Source organism: Ixodes scapularis, unplaced genomic scaffold (assembly GCF_016920785.2).
Source record: "Ixodes scapularis isolate PalLabHiFi unplaced genomic scaffold, ASM1692078v2 PGA_scaffold11__112_contigs__length_91849675, whole genome shotgun sequence".
In the NCBI taxonomy this organism is placed as follows: domain Eukaryota; kingdom Metazoa; phylum Arthropoda; class Arachnida; order Ixodida; family Ixodidae; genus Ixodes; species Ixodes scapularis.
The window spans coordinates 6,689,842-6,697,550 of NW_024609837.1; positions in this window are offsets into that span (position 1 = coordinate 6,689,842).

Below are 7,709 nucleotides of genomic sequence, written 5' to 3' on the forward strand. Positions count from 1 at the left end.
AGCCAATGATACTGCCGTATTATTCGATATAGATGCCACAGAACGAATCACAAAGTGAGAAGCGGAAGCATAATAGGTACGCCATGCACTGCGTTCCTTAATAAGCTGCCAGTGGTTCTAAGCGAGCTTCTGAACGACTATTCAAATATACACGAAGGGAAAACAACGGGTCCTCTCTGTTTTCCATATGCGTACATCGTTCATTAATATATATCCACTAAAATCGCATATATTCTTGTTTTATATTTTACAAATTCCTCTCGGTGCTTAGTCGAAGAAACCTTTCACACTCTCTTCCTCCCTTTGCCTGCCTATTTCTTGCGCGCAGCTACAAGTTTGTAATCGTTAACCAAATCGCCTGCATCGCTACACAGCTATCGCTCTCGTTTTTTCGCGCATCGTGGGCGAAAAATACCTTTTTTTTTTTGTTTCAAGCCCTTGACCTTCTTTACATATTGACTCCACTCATCATTTCGGTACAGGCTCAATTTAACTCGAGGTTAAATTTATGTTTAACGAGTCTTTCTACCTTGTGTATAGGTACATATGTGCGAGCATGTGATTTGTCGTTTGCCAGAGATCACAAACTCACGGGCATGGACGTGCAGCCTTATGCCCGACCTCACTCTCCAAAGTTTAATAAAAATGCCCATACGTATCTGTAAAAAGCAATTGAACATTATAAAATACCCCTAATTAAATATATATTTGGCATGTAAATACTCGTAATTAAATAAGCTTTCTTCGAAGTATTTTGTATTTTGTGAGGTTCTTTGAAAGGGTGACTAAAGATTTCCGCGAAACAAAAACAGTCGATACGGCTACCCTGATTCCCTTGACAGCCTGCGGCGAGTGCTTTTCTCTTTGTATTGACGTCCGAAAACATAGGCGGATAAATAACCCTCTCAAAAGAGAGACTGAGGAAAAACCAAAACTGTGCCGCCTCAGAGAGTAGCATTCTTTCATTCTTTCCCCGAGCCTACGCAGGACGGGTTTTTCGCAACCGTAGCTCCATCTGTGGAACGCGGAGGGAAACGACAGCACTTTGAGCGGCGCGGCCGGCGCGAACCGAGGCAGACATCCCGTGCGTTTACTTGCCGTAATAGGCGAAACACTTTTTTTGTTTTTTCTTTTCATACAATACTATCATCTTGGAAGAGAGAGGGAGGGAGATCGGCAAAATACGGGCTGAAAATAGAAAATATGCATGAACCTAAAAGAAAGAATAGCCTGCCTTGTGACTCCAAGCATGACGTTTCAAGTGCTTTCGTCGTGCTCAATGTCACAGCGCGCACACTTTCTTTAAGTGAATGTGTTCAGCCTCGTCGAAAACATCATCAGGTAAGACAGTTTCAGTCTGGACGTCAGGATTTGTACTTCGAGTAAAAGATAAAAAAAAAAAAGAAAAAATAGAACAACAACAACATGGGCGTAAAATATTTGGAGGCAGTCAGTGAATACGAGGAGGTTGTTATCGTTGCTGGACCTCATTCAATTCCTACGTAAAAAGGTGAACTTTCTGTGTCTTACAGACGGCGACAATGAATCTTTTTCGTGGAAAGGCCGCACCAAGTGGATGAAGCTACAAGTTGGCGATTGGCGTCTGAAAGAGGTGTTGCGCTACCTCCCCTGCCTCCTCCGACGCTCATCTGAGTAGCGAAGGACGAGGGGTGGCGCAGCTCCCCTTACAGACGCCAACTGTAGTTCGAGGTTCCGTCTCTGTGTGGGGAGGGCCTTCCTCATGCACGTAACTCTTCCTGAAAAGGTCGATTGATACGGCGCTTACTCGCATGACAATGCATAGCTTAGAAACAACATGGAGTCGTAATTGAAAACATCAGGATGAAATTCGAGACACATGAATCTTCAAATGGGCCTTGTCGTGCATGTTGGTGTAAAAAGACGGTGTGAAGAATCTCTGTACCTTACGGTAGACGGCGGCTTCGCTTGTTTTCTGGCATGCCTCAGTAAGATCTGCAGTGATTTGATATTCACAATTGACTGACAAGTATCCAAAGTACCTGTGCGAACAAGTCTTTAAACAATACCGAGATTGGGCCGGTTACGTCGACAGGCCCGTCATTTTACTTTTGAAAACAGGATGCATGTGTTGCGCGATTAAAGAGGCAGAAAGGAAGATAGGCATGGGAAGTTTCATTTGGAAATATAAGGGCAAGCCGCAAGCCGTGATACACTGGGTGGCCTTGGGATTCTTAGAAAGCAGACGGGTGATCTTCAGTTATCTGCCTTACCTCTCTCTGAGCGGACTGCAATAGCCATGCGAGGGCCAGTTCCTGGTTTGCGGACATTTCTTATAGGAGTCGAGATAATTCGCAACCAAAGTCCACAAGACGCGATTGTTCATTGCCTTCCTCAACCAATGGTACTACTCCAGATAATCTTCAAGGAAAAAGTGAAATAGCCGCGCATGACTTGAGGCAAAGGGCTTGCAGCAAATCTTGTTTCAAGAAGGTTCTTCAAAGTAAGTAACAAATTTTGTTGCCTACATTGAAGGGCGGCCAGGGTGCTTGTGGTGATCGTAGCTTTCTATTGATTTTTTTTTTGTAAATGTACGTTTTTTAATTATGCGCCGATATTAGCTAGGTATATATGATAGTTTAGAAGAGTTTTGTATTATTGTTCAGCATCGCTGTCCCGTTTCTGAAGATAACCATCACGAGAGCAAAGACGCCAGTATTGTATATAAGGTCCTCATCTAATTGAAACCAATGATGCACATACGTCACGTGCGCCTCGTTAGAAATCTCGTTTACACCTTGAGCGTCCCGAACTGTCTACGAAACAACAATTGCGCGTTCAAGCTGCATGCTCACTGTTAGAAATCCGGAACGTGTACTTTCTCGCGAAGCACTTGGGAGAGCGCTCTAACCTGCGAAAGGGGCTCGGCCAATAAACAAAATAAAAATTCATCTAAAAAAAAGAAAAGAAAAAAAGGTGTGCACTGTGACATTGAGCACGACGTTTAAGTGTCACGCGTGCTCAGTCTCGGGGCGCGGAACATTTTTCAGGTGTAAACATATTTCCAATCTCCTAATTTTCCAAGTCCCCTTGATAGATTGTAGCTGTTGGTTTTTCCGAGTGCTCCGCAAAAGAATAGGCGCAACAGCTATCTTAAAGTATAGGACGATTGTCTAAAGGCTTCTTTATTCCACTGTCTTAGGTCATCCTATGGACGTGGGGGAGCATACAAGATGTTACCATAACTCGTTGCGCGCGTTACACGCGGCCTTTCGGGACTTTCGCAAGACGTATAAATACCAGACGAAGAAGCCGCGTTGCGACCGATTGATGCGAGACGAGCGAGTTATTTGACCGATTGTGTCGTAACTACTAAAACGGCCGACAGCGACGGTTAACTCATTTTCACTTCAAATTCGACGGGAGCCGACGCTACGACTCGGTGGAACCAAACAAACTGCGCCAAAGGCACTTCCCCATGGCGCGCGGTTGTCTTTGTGGGTCCGCCATCACCGGCTAGGCCTATCACGTATAGAGAGCAGAATTGCGGTGCATTGACTGTGCGTGGTTTTGTTGGTGATAGCAAAGGCACAAAGACAATGAGCGCCGTGCACTTTCGGCGCCGCATGGTCGGACTGTATAGTGTCGGCTGCCGTTGGGCGTCAAATGAAACAAGGTGGAGGGCGTTCTCACCTGCGTCGTTGCGGTAGGCACTGGGATGCGTGTCCGGTGTTGGGACCAAGTCGGGGCTGCCATCGCGATCCCAAGAGCTGCGAAGAAAAATTCAATCGGTCAGTGAACGGTCGGTTCCTTCGTTACTGCACCGACTTAAAGCATGGCGGTACAACTGCCTGATGGTATAATCGCCAACAGCTTAAGGAACGTCAGGAGTGGCTTATTGTTGTCGCAATTATTTATTCACTAATCGTTCTCTGCATTCTTATCGGTCAATGCCTCAATATCATTGGCCGCGTAGTGATAATCCGATACCCGGTCCGCCTCAGGCCCTGCGTCTCTTCAGCTGACAGTTGTAGATGGTGTTGTCGCCACTTGCCACTTTCGTGGCACTGAGTCTTGATAGTGCGGAATGCACGTTGTAAAAGAACAGTGGAAGCTCGCCGCCATCAGCACGCGCTCAGCAGTCGTGCACACAGCTATGGCCGCCACTGAATACTCCCTATAGACCAACGCACGGCCATGAAGTCGCGTCGCTGCGGTGGTGCTGCTGTCAGCACGGCTCATGTGCAGACGTTTCATCTCACGTCAATCTGGTTTCCGCACACACGCAGTGCCCATAACTAATGTGGGCGAACGCGGGCTTGTTTGTAAACTGCGTGCTGGCGTATACAAATGGTTTTTGCTATATCGAACTACGTGCTATATCGAACTGGCCGTAGCGTTTCCTGCTGTTCGTTATAAACGGGTTTGACTGTAGTTCATTCATTGAATGTTCCCGTAGAACCGTATTGCATGCCGTCCGCTTGATATACAGAATGGAGCCATCCGAACTTCCTAACTGCCTGGTGTGGGCCGTCTTGGAGTTAAAGCAAAGAAAAAACAAAACAAGGGGTTTATGTGGAAGCTATGAACGGCAGGTCAATTACCGATACAACTTGCGGGAAAGTGATGGGCTGTTTATTTTTGCTGGTACATTCTTAATCGAGTCTACAGCACGTGATTTATGCCAGGAAAGGAGCATGTCGGCTGATTTGCTCGCTGGCGAGCAGATTATGCCAGCTTCGCCCGGCTAAATTCGATCGCACAGTGCCGCCATTTTGTAGCCATCGAATGCAGCGCCGCGTCGCGGTTCCCAAATTAAGCTTGGGAATTCCGGTACAGCGGCATACGTCAATGGTACCAGCCTTGTTTTAATACGAGTGCCGCTCAAGGATGACCCAAACATTTATTCCCGAAAAAGAAAACTGAAAAATTGGGCAAGCATTAAACTATGTAAATTTTTTTAAGTCTTGCCCGTACGCATCGAGGCAGCCGTGCCATCGTTTTAACGGCTTCGTGTTTTTGTTTTTGTGTGTTTTTTTAATGAGCTGGATTGCGTTACTTCAGTTGAACGAATGTGTCCGCGTGGTTTATTCGTCACCGGTTGTCGTCCTTCGCCCAACTGTTCACACTGTTCGTACACCCTTGACCGTGACATCGTTTTGCTAACCATACTGTGCTTGCAATTTTTTCAACATTTCAGCTGGTTTAACTTTTTCCTTCATCTGAAATTTAATTATGCGCCGCTGGTCCGCAGATCCATACCCATTACTTGCCGCCGCGATAGCTGCAATTGCTGCGCATGCGTCAAATACCTCATTCCGGGCATGACATATTCACGAAGGATCACGTTAACGTCCTCCGCAAGTTTCGTCATGATGCACTTGCTCAGTGGTTTCTTACGAACAAAAGTCAAAGTCGAGTTTGAGCGACCCCGAGAGTTCACCCTCCATGGCACACATTAAAGAGATGCTGAACCGAAATCTGGATTCCCCAAAACAAGCGGCAAAAGCGTGCAACGGGATGCTAAAAACAGCAAAGCATCACTCATACAGCGATAGGTCGAACGGATGACCGTATTTTTTTAAAAAAAGAGACGCATTTGGCACGAATGTTGATGTCATGTTTCTCCGAGAAGGAGAGGGAACGGCCTCGCGTCTTCGCCTCGCGGCCTTGAGGGCGCAAAGCGAAGAGAGGAGGTAACTAGGTATCTTGACGGTCACGCGCCTCGTCGGCCTGGTTCAATCTCGACTTCTATTTTCCAAAAATACGGCCGTCCATTCGAGATATCGCCTTACTAGTAGTGTTGTAGGGATTGTAGCGTCCCGCCTACATCTCCAGCATTGTTTTTTTTTTTTAATCCAAATTTCGGTTCACCATCCCTTTAAGTCACGACGTGTAAAGTTCTAAGTATCACTGAGCTAACCAAAGAACAGAAGAGAAACGACTTTGGGTTTCCTTATCGGAGATGAACCTTACTGCGAAACGACCGAACACTCTTTACCTACCGGCGGCCTTGTCCTTTAACACAATATTAAAAAAAAAAAATGTAGGTCGCGACAACATATCTCGTGCCAAGACTTGTAACACATGGGCTGAAGGTACTCTCAATGATGCTCTTATCTCGCGGCCAAGATAAGATATTCTCACCAACGGAAGTCGAGTCAGCGTGTGCGTCGAAGGCGTCATTATACAAAAGGTTAGTGCTGCTATCACTCTATGCCACCGGGAGGAGGCTCAGAAACAACTGAATGAATTCTGCTAACTTTTTAATCTAAAACGTAAAGCTAAAAATACACTTGCCGGCACGGTCACTTTGTCTGATTCGTAAAGCGGAATAACTTTCCCATGATTTTGAAGTTTACTTGCGAAGCGCTAAAATACATAAAAACAACGAAGGTGACATCGCAAAATAAACCCTGGCTTGAGACAGTGAACACACTCGTGGGTGTACTAGATAATTTGTTTCAAATTCATGTATCCTTAAACAGATTTAATGAATAAACGCTCAAGTTAAATTGTGGAAGTCGTATTCTTAAATAATAGACCTTTGTGTGAAATTCAGTGTGGCAATATATTGATCCCTATCATCATCTCAGTGCATGGCGGCCTGCTTGAGGCTGATGAAGGAGGTTCAAAATAGTACCGCATAGAGGAGATATGAGCCCCCGCAAATTCGAGACGTCACTACAATACGACGCACGAATTAAGTACAAAGGCAGCTTAAGCGCTTATATAGGAGTGTTTTCTAATTAATTTATTGACATATGTTTGGCTCTAACGCCTTTTGGTGACGGAAATCTAATGAAAGGGCTTACGGGTTGCCGCTTTGTACTGGACAGTTCTTGTATTCACGCCATCGAAATTGAAATAGATCGAGAAAGAATTATGAGGGGACCGAAGAACCAATTATCAGCTGCCATTGATGTGTAAAGGTGACGGTGCATGATGAAATACAGTTTCACGGCCGTCTTTAGTTTGTCGAAAATGTAACTTCATTTTGAGCCACCAGATGGTACTGAATATTGAAGAGGGTTTTTGCACATAGTTCGTCAACTTGCAACAGAAATGATTTACTTCGCTTATTTTTTTCGCAGAGAAACCGCCGACATTTCTGACACTCCCCGAGATGGCGCGAAGCCATCGTTCTTGGTACTATGCAAGGTTCGGTTAAAGGTGCCGATACTTTAGCAATCTTGGTGCTTAAAACGATTTCTGCCACTTATCTCCAGCTTAAACTGAAATCAAAGGAAGCGGTTTTTTTTTTTCATCCTCCAAAAACGTGGGTCCGCGAAAGAGCACAACGATGTTGCCTGAGCTTCCTTGCACCGTATGCACAGCTCAGAAAATCGTATTTTCAAATCGCAACGATCACCATTTGCTCCCGTTCTGTACTTGATACCAAGGTGGCGGCACCCACAAGACAACCCGGGAACGGGGAGGGCAGTGCTCTAAGCGTGGCTTAACAAGTGTCTCTAGAAATATTGTACTTTCAAAGAAGCTAATTCATAGGACATTACCTTTAAGTACTACAAGAAGTAATATTTCTTATTTGGTAAACGTTAACAGGCACGTGGAACGGCATCTTTGTAGAAAAGGGCTCCCAACGTGCACAGCTCTGGCGAAGACACTGCGGGTTTATGTACCGCGACTGATACGATATCACTGGGCATATATTCTCCGAAGGCAACAATTCTCGGAATCGCTCTGCGTGTCGCATTGATTCCAAAGAT